This window comes from Bombina bombina, chromosome 5, assembly GCF_027579735.1.
Source record: "Bombina bombina isolate aBomBom1 chromosome 5, aBomBom1.pri, whole genome shotgun sequence".
Lineage (NCBI taxonomy): Eukaryota > Metazoa > Chordata > Amphibia > Anura > Bombinatoridae > Bombina > Bombina bombina.
The window spans coordinates 1,091,854,337-1,091,873,389 of record NC_069503.1 but is presented as its reverse complement, the minus strand read 5'-3'; positions in this window follow the sequence as shown (position 1 = coordinate 1,091,873,389).

The following is a 19,053-nucleotide window of genomic DNA, read 5'->3' as shown; positions in this document are numbered from 1 at the left end:
GTGTTGTGTAATTGTAACTTAGATTAGGTTTTATTTTACAGGTAACTTTGTATTTATTTTAGCTAGGTAGTTATTAAATAGTTAATAACTATTTAATAACTATTCTACCTAGTTAAAATAAATACAAACTTGCCTGTAAAATAAAAATAAACCCTAAGCTAGATACAATGTAACTATTAGTTAGTTAGTTAGTTGTAGCTAGCATAGGGTTTATTTTATAGGTAAGTATTTAATTTTAAATAGGAATTATTTAGTTAATGATAGGAATTTTATTTAGATTTATTTAAATTATATTTAAGTTAGGGGGGTTAGGGTTAGACTTAGATTTAGGGGTTAATAACTTTAGTATAGTGGCGGCAACATTGGGGGCGGCATATTAGGGGTTAATAAATGTAGGTAGGTGTCGGCAATGTTAGGGACGGGGTTAATAATATTTAACTAATGTTTGCGAGGCGGGAGTGCATCGTTTTAGGGGATAATATATTTATTATAGTGGCGGCAATGTCCGGTTCGGCGGATTTTGGTTACAAATTTTAGTGTTTCCGATGCAGGAGGGCCTTGGTTTAGGGGTTAATAGGTAGTTTATGGTTGTTAGTGTACTTTTTAGCACTTTAGTTAAGAGTTTTATGCTACGGCGTTGTAGTGTAAAACTCTTAACTACTGACTTTAAAATGCGGTACCAGTGTTGACAGGAGAGTGTGTACCGCTCACTTTTTGGCAGACTCGTAATACCGGCCCTATGCAAGTCCCATTGAAAAAAGAGGATACGCAATTGATGTAAGTGGATTTGCGGTATTTCCAAGTCTGGCCAAAAAAGTGAGCGATACACCTGTACCTTCAAGACTCGTAATACCAGCGGACATTAAAAAGCAGCGTTAGGACCGGCTAACACTGCTTTTTAATCCTAACGCACAACTCGTAATCTAGCCGTTAGTATTTATTTTAACTAGAAAGTTATTAAATAGTTATTAACTATTTACTAACTAGTCTTCCTAGTTAAAATAAATACAAACTTAGCTGTGAAATAAAAATAAAACCTAAGCTAGCTGCAATGTAACTATTAGTTATAATAGTGCTTGCGATGTGGGAGGGCGACAGTTTAGGGGTTAATAAGTTTATTATATTGGCGACAATGTCAGAGAGCGGCGGAATAGGGGTTAATACATTTTTTAAGTGGTGGCATGTCCGGAGCGGGAGATTAGATGTTAATACATTTATTATATTGTTTGCGATGCGGGAGGGCCTCGGTTTAGGGGTTAATTGGTAGTTTATGGGTGTTTGTGTACTTTTTAACACTTTAGTTATGAGTTTTATGCTACAGCTTTGTAACATAAAACTTATAACTACTGACTTTAGATGGCGGTATGAATCTTGTGCTTAGAGAGTGTACCGCTCACTTTTTGGCCTCCCAGGCAAATTTGTAATACCGGCGCTTTGGGAGTCCCATTGACAAATTACTTTTTTAAAAGTGCGGTACTGATGTTGCATGATGGCCAAAATGGTGTGCGGTACACCTATACCTGCAAGACTTGTAATAGTGGCATTAGGGGAAAAGCAGCGTTATGAAGCATAACAATGCTTTTCACTCATAACGCAAAACTCGTAATCTAGCTGTTAGTACTTGGTGGAAAACCCTTGTTGACAATAACAGAGGTCAGATGTTTCATGTAGTTGGCCACCAGGTTTGCACACATCTCAGGAGGTATTTTGTCCCATTCCTCTTTGCAGATCCTCTCCAAGTCATTAAGGTTTCAAGGTTGACATTTGGCAACTTGAACCTTTAGCTCCCTCCACAGATTTTCTATGGAATTAAGGTCTGGAGACTGGCTATGCCACTCCAGGACCTTAATGTGCTTCTTCTTGGGCCACTCATTTTTTGCTTTGGCTGTGTGTTTTGGGTCATTGACATGCTGGAATACCGAACCACAACCCATTTTTAATGCCCTGGCTGAGGAAAGGAGGTTCTCATCCAAGATTTGGTGGTACATGGCCCCATCCATCGTTTCCTTGATGGGGTGAAGTTGTCCTGTCCCCTTAGCAGAAAAGCACCCCCGAAGCTTAATGTTTCCACCTCCATTTTTGAGGATAGTGTTTTTGGGGTCATAGGCAGCATTTATCCTACTCCAAACAAGGTGAGTTAAGCTGATACCAAAAAGCTCGATTTTGGTCTCATCTGACCACAACATTTTCACCCAGTTCTCCTCTAAATCATTAAGATGTTCATTGGTAAACTTCAGACGGGTCTGTACATGTGCTTTCTTGAGCAGGATTTCAGTCCTTCATGGCGTAGTGTGTTACCAATTGTTTTCTTGGTGGCTATGGTCCCAGCTGCCTTGAGATCATTTACAATATTCTCCCATGTAGTTCTGGGCTGATTCCTCACCATTCTCATGATCATTGAAATTCCATGAGGTGAGCTCTTGCATGAAGCCCCAGACCGAGGGACATTGACAGTTATTTTGTGTTTCTTCTATTTGCAAAAAATCACACCTACTGTTGTCACCTTCTCACCAAGCTGCTTGGCGATGGTCTTGTAGCCCATTCCAGCCTTGTGTAGTTATACAATCTTGTCGCTGACATCCTTGGACAGCTCTTTGGTCTTGGCCATGGTGGAGAGTTTGAAATCTGATCGATTGATTGCTTCTGTGGACAGGAGTCTTTTATACAGGTAACAAACTGAGATTAGGAGCACTCACTTTAAGAGAGTGCTCCTAATCTCAGGTCATTACCTGTATAAAAGACAACTGGGAGCCAGGAATCTTGCTGAGTGATAGGGGATCAAATACTTTTGTTGACTCATTAAAATGCAAATCAATTTAAAACTTTTTTGAAATGCGTCTCTCACTATTCAAATAAACCTACCATTAAAATTATAGACTGATCATTTCTTTGTCAGTGGGCCAACGTACAAAATCAGCAAGGGATCAAATAATTGTTTCCCTCACTGTATGTATATATATAAATATATATCTATATACAGTGGGGCAAAAAAGTATTTAGTCAGCCACCAATTGTGCAGACAAAATGTGGAAACAAATCCAGACAATCACATTGTCTGATTTGGAAAGAATGTATTTGCATATTATGGTGGAAAATAAGTATTTGGTCACCTACAAACAAACAAGATATCTGGCTCTCACAGACCTGTATCTTCTTCTTTAAGAGGCTCCTCTATCCTCCACTAATTACCTGTATTAATGACACCTGTTTGAACTTGTTATCAGTATAAAAGACACCTGTCCACAACCTCAAACAGTCACACTCCAAACTCCACTATGGTGAAGACCAAAGAGCTGTCGAAGGACACCAGAAACAAAATTGTAGACCTGCACCAGGCTGGGAAGACTGAATCTGCAATAGGCAAGCAGCTTGATGTGAATAAATCAACTGTGGGAGCAATAATTCGGAAATGGAAGACATACAAGACCACTGATAATCTCCCTCGATCTGGGGCCCCACGCAAGATCTCACCCCGTGGGGTCAAAATGATCACAAGAACAGTGAGCAAACAACCCAGAACCACACAGGGGGACCTAGTGAATGACCTGCAGAGAGCTGGGATCAACGTAACAAAGGCTACCATCAGTAACACACTACGCCGCCAGGGACTCAGATCCTGCAGTGCCAGACGTGTCCCCCTGCTTAAGTCAGTACATGTCCGGGCCTGTCTGAAGTATGCTATAGAGCATTTGGATGATCCAGAAGTGGATTGGGAGAATGTCATATGGTCAGATGAAACCAAAGTAGAACTGTTTGGTAGAAACACAACTCGTCGTGTTTGGAGGAGAGAGAATGCTGAGTTGCAACCAAAGAACACCATACCTACTGTGAAGCATGGGGGTGGCAACATCATGCTTTGGGGCTGTTTAAATGCAAAGGGAACAGGATGACTGATCCGTGTACATGAAAGAATGAATGGGGCCATGTATCGTGAGATTTTGAGTGCAAACCTCCTTCCATCAGCAAGGGCATTGAAGATGAAATGTGGCTGGGTCTTTCAGCATGACAATGATCCCAAACACACCATCTGGGCAATGAAGGAGTGGCTTCGTAAGAAGCATTTCAAGGTCCTGGAGTGGCTTAGCCAGTCTCCAGATCTCAACCCCATAGAAAACCTTTGGAGGGAGTTGAAAGTCCGTGTTGCCCAGCGACAGCCCCAAAACATCACTGCTCTAGAGGAGATCTGCATGCAGGAATGGACCAACATACCAGCAACAGTGTGTGACAACCTTGTGAAGACTTACAGAAAACGTTTGACCTCTGTCATTGCCAACAAAGGATATATAACAAAGTATTGAGATGAACTTTTGATATTGACCAAATACTTATTTTCCAACATAATGTGCAAATAAATTCTTTCCAAATCAGACAATGTGATTGTCTGGATTTGTTTCCACATTTTATCTCTCATAGTTGAGGTATACCTGTGATGAAAATTACAGGCCTCTCTCATCTTCTTAAGTGGGAGAACTTGCACAATTGCTGGCTGACTAAATACTTTTTTGCCCCACTGTATATGTATATATATATATATATATATATATATATATATATATATATATATATATATATATATATATATATACATATAAATAGAACATATTCTGCTATGTGAAGAACAGTGGAATGTGAACTATTCATATTTTATGTTGGGTTAGCACACTTTAGAATATGTGATTGGGTTTGTGCATGAGTGGGGTGTTTCCTTTCCATTTTTTTCTTCAATTACCTTTATGGAAGCTATAGCATGCGTGATATTCTAAAATTAGCTTTTTGCGATCGTCGTGCTAGTGTACGGGCAAAAAAAGTTCACTTTCAACTCATAATACAAGTACAACCTAACACGTGGAAAAAGCTTAACATTTGAGCGGGAGCATTAAATAATGCTCCACTTGTAATCTGGCCCTTTGTATTGCTAAAAAAACAAAACAAGATTTCATTGAGTGTACTAAAGGTGCTAATAGAATTTGTAATATAAAAATATAACGTTCCTTATGAGAATTCTTACAAAAATGTAAAGGGAAAAAAAAACACATTCACCTTAATTTAAGCATCTTAAAAGGGACAGTCTAGTCAAAATTAAACTTCATTATTCAGATAGGGCATGCAATAAAAAAAATAAAAAAATGACCATCAAATTTGCGTTGTTCTCTATTCTTTGTTGAAAGCTAAACCTAGGTAGTCTCATATGTTAATTTTTAAGCCCTTGATGTCCTCAGTAAATTTTGACAGTTTTTCTTAGCTAGATAGCGCTAGTTCATGTGTGCCATATAGATAAGAACTGAAATAAGGGGGCAGTCTGCAGAAGCTTAGATACAAGGTAATCACATAGGTAAAAAGTGTATTAATATAACAGTATTGGTTATGCAAAACTTTGGAATGGGTAATAAAGGGATTATCTATTATTTTAAACAACAACAATTCTGGAGTAGACTGTCCCTTTAAGTAATAGATGATGTCATGCACATTGAAGAACTTTGATCTTTATAAAGATATAGATGCCAAGTAAACAGTCCCTTTAAGTTATTAACACAGGACAGTATGTTGGAGATAGTTTATTTAGGTACTAAATTGCAACATAATAAATAATAAAATATGTACTCATAATTATCAAAAAATCATCATCATAGTAGATGAAGCACCATTTTACATTGAAAGAGATGAGAGACTCTCTTTTATGTCAATTCAAAATGTGTCCAGTTTTAAGCCAGCTTTATCCATTTGTGCACACTCCAGACTAGTGTACACTTATCAAAATGCGGACAATTGTTTTGCTGTTTACAAGAAAGACAAGAAACAAATAAAGCGCAACTCTAGTTTATCAACAGTTTATGAGCAGTGTTACCTTTTTTGAATCATGGAATGCAATAAAGACAATACTGAAAACCAAAGGGAAAAAGTTATGAAAATCAACATATTGACAACCTTGTGGGGTAGATTTATTAAGCAGTGAATGTTGCTTTCTATTCCCAACGTTTCAGGCTCGCCGGAAACTTAAGTTAAGAAGCAGCGGTCGTAATAACTTTTTACTTTATTTGTCTCTCTCTCCCAGCCCAGGGTAAAGGGGGTTATATGTCTTTGTTTGTCATTTATGTACAATCTAGTTATATTAAATTAAGGATAATGGTGTAGATTTAATAAACAGCAGATGCTGCTATCTACACCGTAAGACCGCTGCTCCTTAACTTGACTGCAATCATCTTATGCAGCATATGCTGTCGGCATTTAGCAATGTCGGGCGGACATGATTCGCTACAGAGAATCATGTCCGCCTGGCAGTTGATAAATTGACCCCTGTGTGTTTGTCTATCTAACACAAGGCAGTGACATTAGTGCTACAGTTCTGACTAAACAATATATTTTCTTTGAACTGCTCAAGCCATTTAACCATAATTTGGACAGTGCAGTCACCTTTTAAGAATTCAACTATCTACTTTAAAAAGTGGAGCACAAATGAATTAACAAACAACACGATTTGGTTGATTTAACAAGGCCGAATGGCCCTTGTTCCCCTTGTTTCCACACAAACTTTCAGGCTCGCAGGAAACAACAGTTATGAAGCAGCGGTCTAAAGACTGCTGCTCCATAACTTGTCCACTGCCTCTGAGGCTGCGGTCTTCAATCCACCCGATCCTATACGATCGGGCTGATTAACACCCCCTGCTAGCAGCCGAGTGGCCGCAAATCTGCAGGGGGCGGCATTGCACAAGCCGTTCTGGTAAACTGCTTGAGCAATAATAAATGCCGACAGCTTATGTTGTCAGCATTCATCGATGTCTGTTGGACATGATACACTACAGCATATCATGTCGGACAGACATTGGTAAATCTACCCCAGTGGGGCCTAATTATCATAGTGCGAGTGGACATGATCCGATATTGCGGATCATGTCCGCTACACATCAATAAATGTGAACTGCTGGTGCAATGCTGCCCCCTGCAGATTTGCGGCCAATCGACCGCTAGCAGGGGGTGTCAATCAACCCGATCGTATTCGTATTGATTTCTGGCAATGCCTGTCCGCTGCCTCAGTCAGACAGGTTATGGAGCAGCGGTCATAAATATGCCCCTTTGTCTTAAACTGTATAGTAATTCCATGTGAATGCACATAAAAGTGAGTTTGTTATTTATCACAGAATGTTAAAGATGACAATAGGCTCAATTTATCATTTGCTGGGCGCACAAAGTTTGCTATCAGGCCCCTCGTCCGTCAGCTTTTTCAGTAAGTAGGCAGCATTCGCTGCCTGCATTTATCATTGCACAAGTCACTTTCAAGAAAGGTACCAACAGATGGTTATCTGATATACTGCGCTAGTAGTGACTACAGAGAAATAGGCCACCGGTATAGAAGATTCCCCCTGAGATTACTTCCAAAGAAATTAATAGCATGCGTGAGAGATAATAAGTGTGAAAACACAAAAAAAATCCCTTTGTGCCGGGGAGCTAAAAAATAATCTAAATCAATGTAGTAACTATGTGGTGATATTAGAATAGAAAGAGGGAAAATGGAGATTGCAAATATATGTGTCTAAATAAAACAATTTATTAAGTTAAAAACAGGGATTAAAAAGGGTAAAAAATGAAGCATCAATTTGTGTATTGAAAACAAATAAATAAATAACTAACATTCCTAAAAACAAAGACACAATAGTGTGTGCTACTGCACACCGGACTTCAGCTGTGAGCCAGAAAATGTGTAGATCCACTACATAGATGAATATTATCACAATGAGTTCAAATTAGTTCATAATAAGTTCATAAATGAAATGGAATGTGGCCAATAAAATATACAGATTCAATCCGGGATCCAGGTAGAAAAGGAAATTGCATGAGCAAAATCCTCGATTCCTGTGGTGAGACAGGAAATCCTTGTCACAAGTATGCAAGTAATTTTCAATATAGGTGTTATTAGGTACTTACACCATAAACTTCGAAAGATGTCCTCCCTTAGTGACTCCCTTCTGGGGTAGCGGTCTTGAGTTGTGCAGCAAACCTCCTTTGGCTAGTCCCTCTCTTAGGACTCCTTTTCGGGGAGCTGGAAAATTTCACTCTATGAGTTTCAGATGTAGAAATCGGAAAGGCCCTTGCGTCCTCAACAGAATAAAGGTGATTGTTTCTTTCAATATTATCCTGTATTTCCTGGGTCAGACCAATTCTGGAGCAGGAAGGGGGTGTCAATCATCCCGATCGTATTGTCTTACGACCGCTGCTTTTTAAATTCTATTTCCCACGAGCCGGAAACTATGGGTGTAGATAGCAGCATCCGCTGCTTATGAAATATACCCCATTATCCTTATTTTAATATAACTAGATTGTACATAAATGACAAACCAAGACATATAACCCCCTTTACCCTGGGCTGGGAGAGAGAGACAGATAAAGTAAAAAGTAACACATTTCTGTGTATTAAATATATTCAATAACCTTGGAAAATTATTTGCATCTCTTCCCCCAGCTACTTCTTTCCAGGACCTTCTTCCTATTCACTTAACTATGAGTTATTCTCTACTCTCTTTAACAAAACAAAGGAAAAAGAGAGGGAGAGAGAAAAAAACAAAAACTTCTCTCCCATTAAATTCCTCCTTCTCTCCCTTCCGTATGGAGTCAAAATAAGCCATTCTTCCCTTAAACTAACATTGCTAAAATATAGTGTGTTTTCAAATGTTTTAATTAATTGTTTTTGATCATCTATATCTTGAGTTTTTATAATTTTTTCACATTTTTCAAAGAACATTTCAACATTGGTTTCTAACTTAAACCAGTTGTCATGTTGTTATATAATATATTTTTTTATAGATAGCCTGTTTGAAGGCTTTGAAGGATGGTGCATACATACCCTTCCACTCATTCAAAATGAGGTTCCTACCAATTAGGATTCCATAGAAGGGGATTTTCTTATTTGCAAATGATTAGTAAGATAGTTAAAAAAAATAATATGGTCCCTTTGGAGATTTAGCTGAATACTAAAAATAAGATTAATCCAAAATGTTTTGTATCTTTGGAAAATTTGCTTCATTCAATCTCCATTTCCCACAAACGGCTCCTTCTGCAGCACTCCCCCATTTTGATTTTTTTTTCTGGTGTGATGTATGCCATCCAAATCATTTTAATATGCTGTTTTCCTACTTTTTAACACTATTTGCTCATTAAAATGTCTGAAGTGAAGATATTTCCATTGTGCAATTCCCTTATCTAAATATTTTTTATATTCTATGTTGTTCACTATTTTATATAACACTTTTGAATGCATTTATTACCGGAGCAAGTATTGAAGAATCAAATGTGTTCCTATAAAGTTTTATGAGTTTCAAACAATAATGACTGATTTGCAAGAATGCAAACTAGGGATCATCTGATAATGAGAATTCTTTTTTTGCTAAATCTATTATTTTTGATGCCTCCTGATCTTTATTTATCACTTGATCTGCATTAATTACTCTGTTGTTTCTCCACTGAGAAAAGATTTTAGAGGAAAGACCTTGCTTAAAATCATAATTTTCTTTAATAGATAAAAATTGTCATACAGCAAAATTAATTTTTAGATATATGCAAATCTGATGCCAAGCTAAAATTAGGTCCCTAAGAAATTCTATTATTTTAATATATATAGATAAATTACTAATTTCCAAATGTACAATATTCTTTAGATAAAGAGGTTTAACTATTTGGGTTTCAATATCCAGTAGAGTGAAATGACTACTATCTAATATCCAGTCCAGAGCGATCTTCGCAAACCGCCACTAGATTATAATCAGTATGTTGGGAAGAGCTAACCCTTAATATTTCCTCTTAACCCCTTAATGACCGCAGCACTTTTCCATTTTCTGTCCATTTAGGACCAAGGCTATTTTTACATTTTTGCAGTGTTTGTGTTTAGCTGTAATTTTCCTCTTACTCATTTACTGTACCCACACATATTATATACCTTTTTTTCTCACCATTAAATTGACTTTATAAAGATACCATTATTTTCATCATATCTTATAATTTACTATAAAAACATTATAAAATATGAGGAAAAAATGAAAAAAAACACACTTTTTCTAACTTTGACCCCCAAAATCTGTTACACATCTACAACCACCAAAAAACACCCATGCTAAATAGTTTCTAAATTTTTTCCTGAGTTTAGAAATATCCAATGTTTACATGTTCTTTGCTTTTTTTGCAAGTTATAGGGCCATAAATACAAGTAGCACTTTGCTATTTCCAAACCACTTTTTTTCAAAATTAGCGCTAGTTACATTGGAACACTAATATCTTTCAGGAATCCCTGAATATCCATTGACATGTATATATTTTTTTTTAGAAGACATTCCAAAGTATTGATCTAGGCCCATTTTGGTATATTTCATGCCACCATTTCACCGCCAAATGCGATCAAATAAAAAAAATTGTTCACTTTTTCACAAATTTTTTCACAAACTTTAGGTTTCTCACTGAAATTATTTACAAACAACTTATGCAATTATAGCATAAATGGTTGTAAATGCTTCTCTGGGATCCCCTTTGTTCAGAAATAGCAGACATATATGGCTTTGGCTTTGCTTTTTGCTAATTAGAAGGCTGCTAAATGCCACTGCGCACAATACGTGTATTATGCCCAGCAGTGAAGGGGTTAATTAGGGAGCATGTAGGGAGCTTCTAGGGTTAAATTTAGCTTTAGTGTAGTGTAGTAGACAACCCCAAGTATTGATCTAGGCCCATTTTGGTATATTTCATGCCACCATTTCACTGCCAAATGCGATCAAATAAAAAAAAAACGTTAATTTTTTCACAATTTTAGGTTTCTCACTGGAATTATTTACAAACAGCTTGTGCAATTATGGCACAAATGGTTGTAAATGCTTCTCTGGGATGCCCTTTGTTCAGAAATAGCAGACATATATGACTTTGGCATTGCTTTTTGGTAATTAGAAAGTCGCTAAATGTTGCTGCGCATCACACGTGTATTATGGCTAGCAGTGAAGGGGTTAATTAGGTAGTTTGTATGGAGCTTGCAGGGTTAATTTTAGCTTTAGTGTAGAGATCAGCCTCCCACCTGACACATCCCACCCCCTGATCCCTCCCAAACAGCTCCCTTCCCTCCCCCACCCCACAATTGTCCCCGCCATCTTAAGTACTGGCAGAAAGTCTGCCAGTACTAAAATAATTTTTTTTTGTTGTTTGTTTTTTAAAGAAAAAAAAAAGCATATTTACATATGCTGTATTTAGGATCCCCCCTTAGCCCCCAACCTCCCTGATCCCCCCCAAAACAGCTCTCTAATCCTCCCCCTCTGCCTTATTGGGGGCCATCTTGGGTACTGGCAGCTGTCTGCCAGTACCCAGTTTGCACAAACAAATGTTTATTTTTGTATTTTTTTTTTATTTTTTTCTGTAGTGTAGCTTCCCCCCCCCCACGGACCAACCCCCACCACCTAAATGACACCTAAGGTTTTTTTTTTACATTATAGGTCCCACTTTTATTTTGTTTTGGGACACATTTTTTCTGTAGTGCAGCGGTTCCCACCCGCTCCCTCCCCGTGCACGCGCCCGCCCCATCGTGCACGTGCGCGTGCCCGCGCGCTCCCCTGGACTTCCCCGCCCACGATCCCGCCCCCCTCCACATGACCAGGGCCATCGATGGCCGCCACCCACCTCCCACACCGGCTCCAACCCACCAACGATACCGGCCATCGATGTCCGGTGCAGAGAGGGCCACGGAGTGGCTCTCTCTGCATCGGATGGCCGTAAAAAGTTATTGCAGGATGCCTCCATATCGAGGCATCACTGCAATAACCGGAAAGCAGCTGGAAGCGAGCAGGATCGCTTCCAGCTGCTTTCCACACCGAGGACGTGCAGGGTACGTCCTCAGGCGTTAACTGTCTTTTTTCTAAGGACGTACCCTGCACGTCCTCGGTCATTAAGGGGTTAAATACTAATTTTTTATAACTAATTATTGATTTCTTAGAGCCCCATATATATGTTTTAATACCAGATACATTTTTCTAAGGTGACAGAGGACTATGGACAAATGCTTCCACCCCATCTGCTTTACTTAGAGCAAGACTAAACCTCTGATTTGAGTGAGGGAATTTTCTTCTTTTGAAATGTGGGTCAATAACTTCATAAATTTTTAAGAGAATTACCATTTGGCCCCACTGAGTATCAAGGTGCTTTTAAGTGGCAAGGCAACAATGTAGAGCCCCCTATCACCCATCAGAAACAATACAGAGGGCATGACAGACATTTTTTGGAAACCATAATGCCCCTTTTTTCCAATAATAGGTCTGGTTCCCCTGTCATCTGTAGGTGATGGCCATTAATATTTACAGATTGACGGATAGTGGCTCCAAAAGAACCCATATCCCCATAATAAAGCATAGTTCCAACATACACATATACACATACAAATAAAAAAACAAAAACGTACATCTCTTTCAAATGAACGGTATCATAAGTATACATGAGTATATATAAGTATTATAAGTATCAGACAACCTCCAAAAAAATTGCAACTACCTTTTAACCATGTATTGTGTAGTTTTAAAATGTGTATGCTATTTTTATACATGTAACTGCATGTTACAATTTTTTTTTCTTCCAATTTTCAGTTACATTTTAACATTACATTTTTATTTGGGGGGGGGGGTGGTATCTAAAGAATTGCAAAATCATAAGTCATAAATACCATACATTTGATATTTATATATTTAGGAAATAATTGCTTCAATGCTGCTGTTCTTTACGTATGCTGAAAAAAAAAGTTAATTTCTAAAGCAATGATATCCAAAATGAAGTAAAATATCTTCTAAGTATGTTTTTAAAAGTTTTTATACTGGATGTTTGTAGCAGTATGAGGGCATATTCTTCTTTATAGTATTGTCTATTGCATGGATATACCGTCTTTTTAATATCCAGAATTATAATGGTGGGAGAGACTATATAGGAGTGGGGAAATATTTGTCTCTTTGTCTTTAATAAAATATAGATTAAACTTCACAGTTTATAAAAAGAACAGAAACTCATATTTTGCTAGTTTAAAGCATACAAACAAAATAAATTTTTAGCTGGATGTTAAATGAGTCTGAAATAAAACTGTTTAAAAATAGTCAGAGGACCAATAAGCTGCATTCAAAATTTGTTGCAGTGGAGCGTCTTTTAAAAAGGTTTTAGAAGCCACTGAGCCTCTTACTGAGCAGAAAAAGATTGAGTGTCAATACCATCTTCTTTCATAACCCATTTAACCCTGCAAACTATATAAGTAGAAGAGACAGAAGCGTGAGGAGGAAGAACATAGGAGAGAAGGAGTTGGTTAGTAGAAGGAAGTCTCTAAGAAGTGGTTCAAGAATCATATTCTTTAAGACATTGGGCAAGTCCTATAGCACTGCAGAAATGGGTTGGCACTCTACAAATAACCAATAATAATAATAATAACTCAAAAAGATGGTTCAGAAGGTAAATAGGGGTAGAAGATAAAAGAAGAATTTTTTTTTGTTAAGCGGAAAAAGCAGAATGATATATATATAAATGGATATCTGGAGGCCTATCATAGGTCTTGCGGACCTGATCCGACAGTGCGGATCAGGTCCACAAGACTTTGCTGAATGTGGAAAGCAATACGCTCTCCGTATTCAGCATTGCACCAGCATCTCACAAGAGCTGCTGGTGCAACGCTGCCCCCTGCAGACTCGCGGCCAATTGGCTACCAGCAGGGGGGTGTAAATCAACCCGATCGTACTCGATCTGGTTGAATTTCGGCAATTCCTGTCCGCCTCATCAGAGCAGGTGGACAGGGTTATGGAGCAACGGTCTTTAGACCGCTGCTACATAACTGCTGTTTCTGTTGAGCCGGCAGGCTCGCCAGAAACACGGGGTGTCAAGCTACATTCGGAGCTTGATAGATAGGCCCATAGGCTAGACCCGACTCGAATAAGGTGGTTAAAAAGTTAATAAAGTAATTTAATGTGGTGTTGACCATGCACCAGCTAGACTATCTGGTCCATGGGGAAAAGTGGGATCTGCATGAATATGTTAGCTTCTTCTGAAATACATTAAAGAGATGAGGATCCCCTGAAATTGACGAATCTACTAGATGAAGGGAATCTAGTAGAATTAGATTGTGAAAGTTTCCTTCTGGGTTGGTCAACAGATGAGGAAGTTGAGGGAGTAGGATAGGAGGTGTGAAGGACATCTCTAGAAGAGCAGGGTACCAGTGTTGCATTGGCCAAAGGGGATTACTATTAAGAGAGAAATATTTTCCCTACAACCGTCAAAAACCTTCTTGATATCATAGAGAAGAGGGAGGAAGCATAATCCCCTTATGGAGGCCAAAGTTGGGGGAGAACATCGATAGCTGCTGCTTCTGAATCTGGTCTCTAGCTGAAATATGGGAGGATTTAGAAATTCAACAAAGGAAAAAAGATGCAGAATAAAAAAAAAAACTTGAAACGAGAGAGGGAGAGGAATATACCTTTGTTGATTTTGAACTGTGAACCCCAGTCTGCCGCAGTGTTATATTCCACTTTGATAGAAATGTTCCTGTCTAGGCATAAGCGAATAAAATCCTTGGTGATGTTGGAAGTATCTCTGGATTTTCTACCATCCAGACAATTTAAATAATGAACTCCAGAGATATTATTCATCCAAAGCAGAATGGTAACTGGAGAAGAGTTCTTCATAAAACTTTAGAAAGCAAAAGATTCTGCTAGAAGTTCTAAGCAGTTTACGTGGAGCTGTTTTTTCTGTAGAGACCATTTTCCTCCTGTAATGGAGACTGCAATGAGCGCACCTACCAGATCTGCTGGCATCCGATTCTATGAGGCCAATTTAACAAATGTCTTGTGGACCTGATCCGACAGTGAAGATCAGGTCCGCAAGACATCGCTCAATGCGGAGAGCAATACGCTCTCTGTATTCAGCATCGCACCAGCAGCTCACAAGAGCTGCTGGTGCAACGCCGCCCCCTGCAGACTCACGGCCAATGGGCTGCCAGCAGGGGGTGTCAATCAACCTGATCGTACTCGATCGGGTTGAAAAACTAAAATAAATATTAAAAGGAAGAGAACTACTTCTGTATCTGTAAAAGCATGTAAAATAATGCTTACTAGGTCTCATCAGATTCTGGCTGACAACTAAATTTCTGGTGGCAAAAGAATGAAAACAACTACAAAAAATACTCCCAAGGAGTCATATATGGGAGCATCATTCTCTGAGACAAAAACTAAACAGCTCATTGCTTCCTCCTCTAATTCCAATAATTATTCGGATGAGTAATATGAGGATATTTTTTCAAAAAATTCTCTTTAGAGTCTTATTCACCTAAACCATAAATGTGATTATATATAGGTATAGATATATACAGATATATGTAGGATATCTATAGGAATATCTATTTATACATACTTAGAACATATTTCCCTATGTGGATAACATTGGAATGTGCAATATTTACAGTAAATGCATAGTTATACACTTTATAAAATATAAATATTGAATAAATATGATTTTACGTTTTCAGCTACTTGATTGCAAAGGACCCCAGTGCACTTCTATATATGTCTATATATATAGAGAGGACATTGAACAAGTGTGCAACCGCAGAAAACGCGCATGCCACAAAGCCTGTGTTTACCTGCTAGCAGCTATTACCTGTCACGCTGTATTATGGAAAGTTTGTATCTATTTATTTTTTTAACTTCGATAAAATAAATTTACTTTTTACTTTACTGGATGAATTGGCTGTGTATTTTCGACCGCTGGGGCAACAGTGGTTTATGTTACGTCCTTGGAAGTGGTGACGAGAATGCTGCCCCCAGCATTTGGAGCCTATGCCGGACCCCGCTCTCCTGATGTGCTGTTACTGAAGTGCACATGGGATTGTTTAAGAGTGCCTTAGGCTTAATCTGTGTGTACATATGTCTATATATGTATTGAATGTATTTATGTATTCATATCTATGTATATAAATACATATATACAAATGTACACACACACATACAGTATATGGCAAACCCTATATATATCTGCTCAGAGCAGGCGGACAGGGTTATGGAGCAGCGGTCTTTGTGACCGCTGCTCCATAACTTGTGTTTCTGGCGAGTTTGAAGACTCGCCAGAAACACGGGCCGTCAAGCTCCGTTCGAAGCTTAATAGATAGGCCCCATTGACTATATCTGGAGAATTGCCAAAAGTAGCTCTCCCATAAAAGGCTTCCATATGAGAAAGCCACAAAAAAGTTATTTCTTGGCTTTGGAAGATAAAAGAATTAAATGAGATTAGAAGAGCCCTTTCTGCAAATTAATAATTTTTAGTCATTGTAATTCCAGATATTTGGCTAGATTATGAGTGGCACGCTAACAGTTGAGCTTGAGCGATAAGGGGTTTAATTTGCAGGTATTTGCGAGCATCAGAAGTAGCACACATATTACAAAGTTTAATAAAGTAAATGCGTTCACACAATTGAATTTAACGTGCTTAGGGTCAGAATGACTTTAGAGCTTTGGTTAACTGTTACGTTCAAATAAAAACTTGCACAAAATACATAAAACATTACATTTACATTTAAAAGTATAGTTGCACTCATAATCACACAATCTAATAAAAAGTATAAAAAAAAGTTGCTTTAAAAAGTAATAAGTGCTCAAAGATGTGAGATATATATAGGGTTACCATATACTGTATGTGTGTGTATACATTTGTATATATTTATTTATATACATATGAATACATAAATACATTGAATACATATATAGACATATGTACACACAGATTAAGCCTAAGGCACTCTTAAACTATCCCATGTGCACTTCAGTAACAGCACATCAGGAGAGCGGGGTCCGGCATAGGCTCCAAATGCTGGGGGCAGTGTTCTCGTCACCACTTCCAAGGACGTAACATAAACCACTGTTGCCCCAGCAGTCAAAAATACACGGCCAATTCATCCAGTAAAGTAAAAAGTAAATTTATTTTATCGAAGTTAAAAAAATAAATAGATACAAACTTTCCATAATACAGCGTGACAGGTAATAGCTGCTAGCAGGTAAACACAGGCTTTGTGGCATACGCGTTTTCTGCGGTTGCACACTTGTTCAATGTCCTCTCTATATATATATAGACATATATAGAAGTGCACTGGGATCCTTTGCAATCAAGTAGCGGAAAACGTAAAATCATATTTATTCAATATTTATATTTTATAAAGTGTATAACTATGCATTTACTGTAAATATTGCACATTCCAATGTTCTTCACATGGGGAAATATGTTCTAAGTATGTATAAATAGATATTCCTATAGATATCCTATATATATCTGTATATATCTATACCTATATATAATCACATTTATGGTTTAGGTGAATAAGACTCTAAAGAGAATTTTTTTGAAAAAATATCCTCATATTACTCATCCAAATAATTATTGGAATTAGAGGAGGAAGCAATGAGCTGTTTAGTTTTTGTCTCAGAGAATGATGCTACCATATATGATTCCTTGGGAGTATTTTTTGTAGTTGTTTTCATTCTTTTGCCACCAGAAATTTAGTTGTCAGCCAGAATCTGATGAGACCTAGTAAGCATTATTTTACATGCTTTTACAGATACAGAAGTAGTTCTCTTCCTTTTAATATTTATTTTAGTTTTGACTGCAGAAACATAAGGTCTGTCATGTGTGACATTAGTTTTCCGATAGAGGTGTCAATCATACTTTGCACCGTTTGCACTGTCAAAGGTTGTACAGATTGAGTATCTTGTGATATTATTTTAAGTATAAGTAATTAACAAATAAGAAATGAAATATGTACAAAAATATATATTATGCATAAAATAATAATATAACTAAGAACTTTAGGATAAAAAAATTATCTAAACTTCCCACAAGTGGGATCAAACTGGTGGTTAAAAGGTAAAAAGCAGGAAAAGAAAATCCACTGAAGCACCAACAAATACAATATATGAATGCACAAAATTGAACTAAATAACTAAGTAACTTTAATTTGAGATGCGTAAACCTGAAAAGAGGCTGGAGAGATCTGAGGGAGTATGTGTACTCCATTTGACAAAGGCTCTTGTTCAATCCGAAACGTTATGGAAAAATGGATTAAAGCTGTCAACACAGTAGATGTGCATAATCAACAAATGCAAGTTAGCAAGTTAACAAGACAATGCAATAGCACGTAGGGGTCAATTTATTAATGTGCGAGCGGACATGATACAATGTAGCGTATCATGTCCACTGCACATTGATAAATGCCGACAGCATACACTGTCTGCATTTATCATTGCACCAGCAGTTCTTGTGAACAGCTGGTGCAATACCGCTCCCTGCAGATTTACGGCCAATCGGCTGCTAGCAGGGGGTGTCAATCAACCCGATCGTATTTGATCGGGTTGATTTCTGTCCGCCGCCTCAGAGCAGGCGGACAGGTTAAACACAGAGCATCAAGCTCCGTACGGACCCTTTAGTCTGAACTTGAAATGAGTAGTAGATTTTTTTTCTGACAATTTTAAAAGTTATGTCTATTTCCACTTCCCCTGTACAAATGCATACACGTCCCATGTGACAGCCATCAGTCAGCCAATCACAAATGCATACACGTACCATGTGACAGCCATCAGTCAGCCAATCACAAATGCATACACACTTATTCTTGCACATGCTTAGTAGGAGCTGGTGATTTAAAAAGTTTAAATATAAAAAGACTGTGCACATTTTGTTAATGGAAGTAAATGGGAAAGTTTTTTATAACTGCATGCTCTATCTGAATAATAAAAGTTTAATTTTGACTTGAGTGTCCCTTTAACAAATTGCTATTAATGGCTTTTTAAAAATGACTGTGAGTGCCAACTTTATGAGAATTGTTTTTGGGAAAATTAGTCCTATTATTCTCATACGCAGTATATACATATATATTTATTAAAACATACACATATATGTGTCAATGTGTGTCCTGCCTACAGCACATGTCCTATACAATAGCAATGAATAGTGATTTAATAAATCTAGACAATGTATGCAATTACACCTCTAAAATGTCACCTGTGCGTCTTGCACATGTGCAACATAAAATAATTC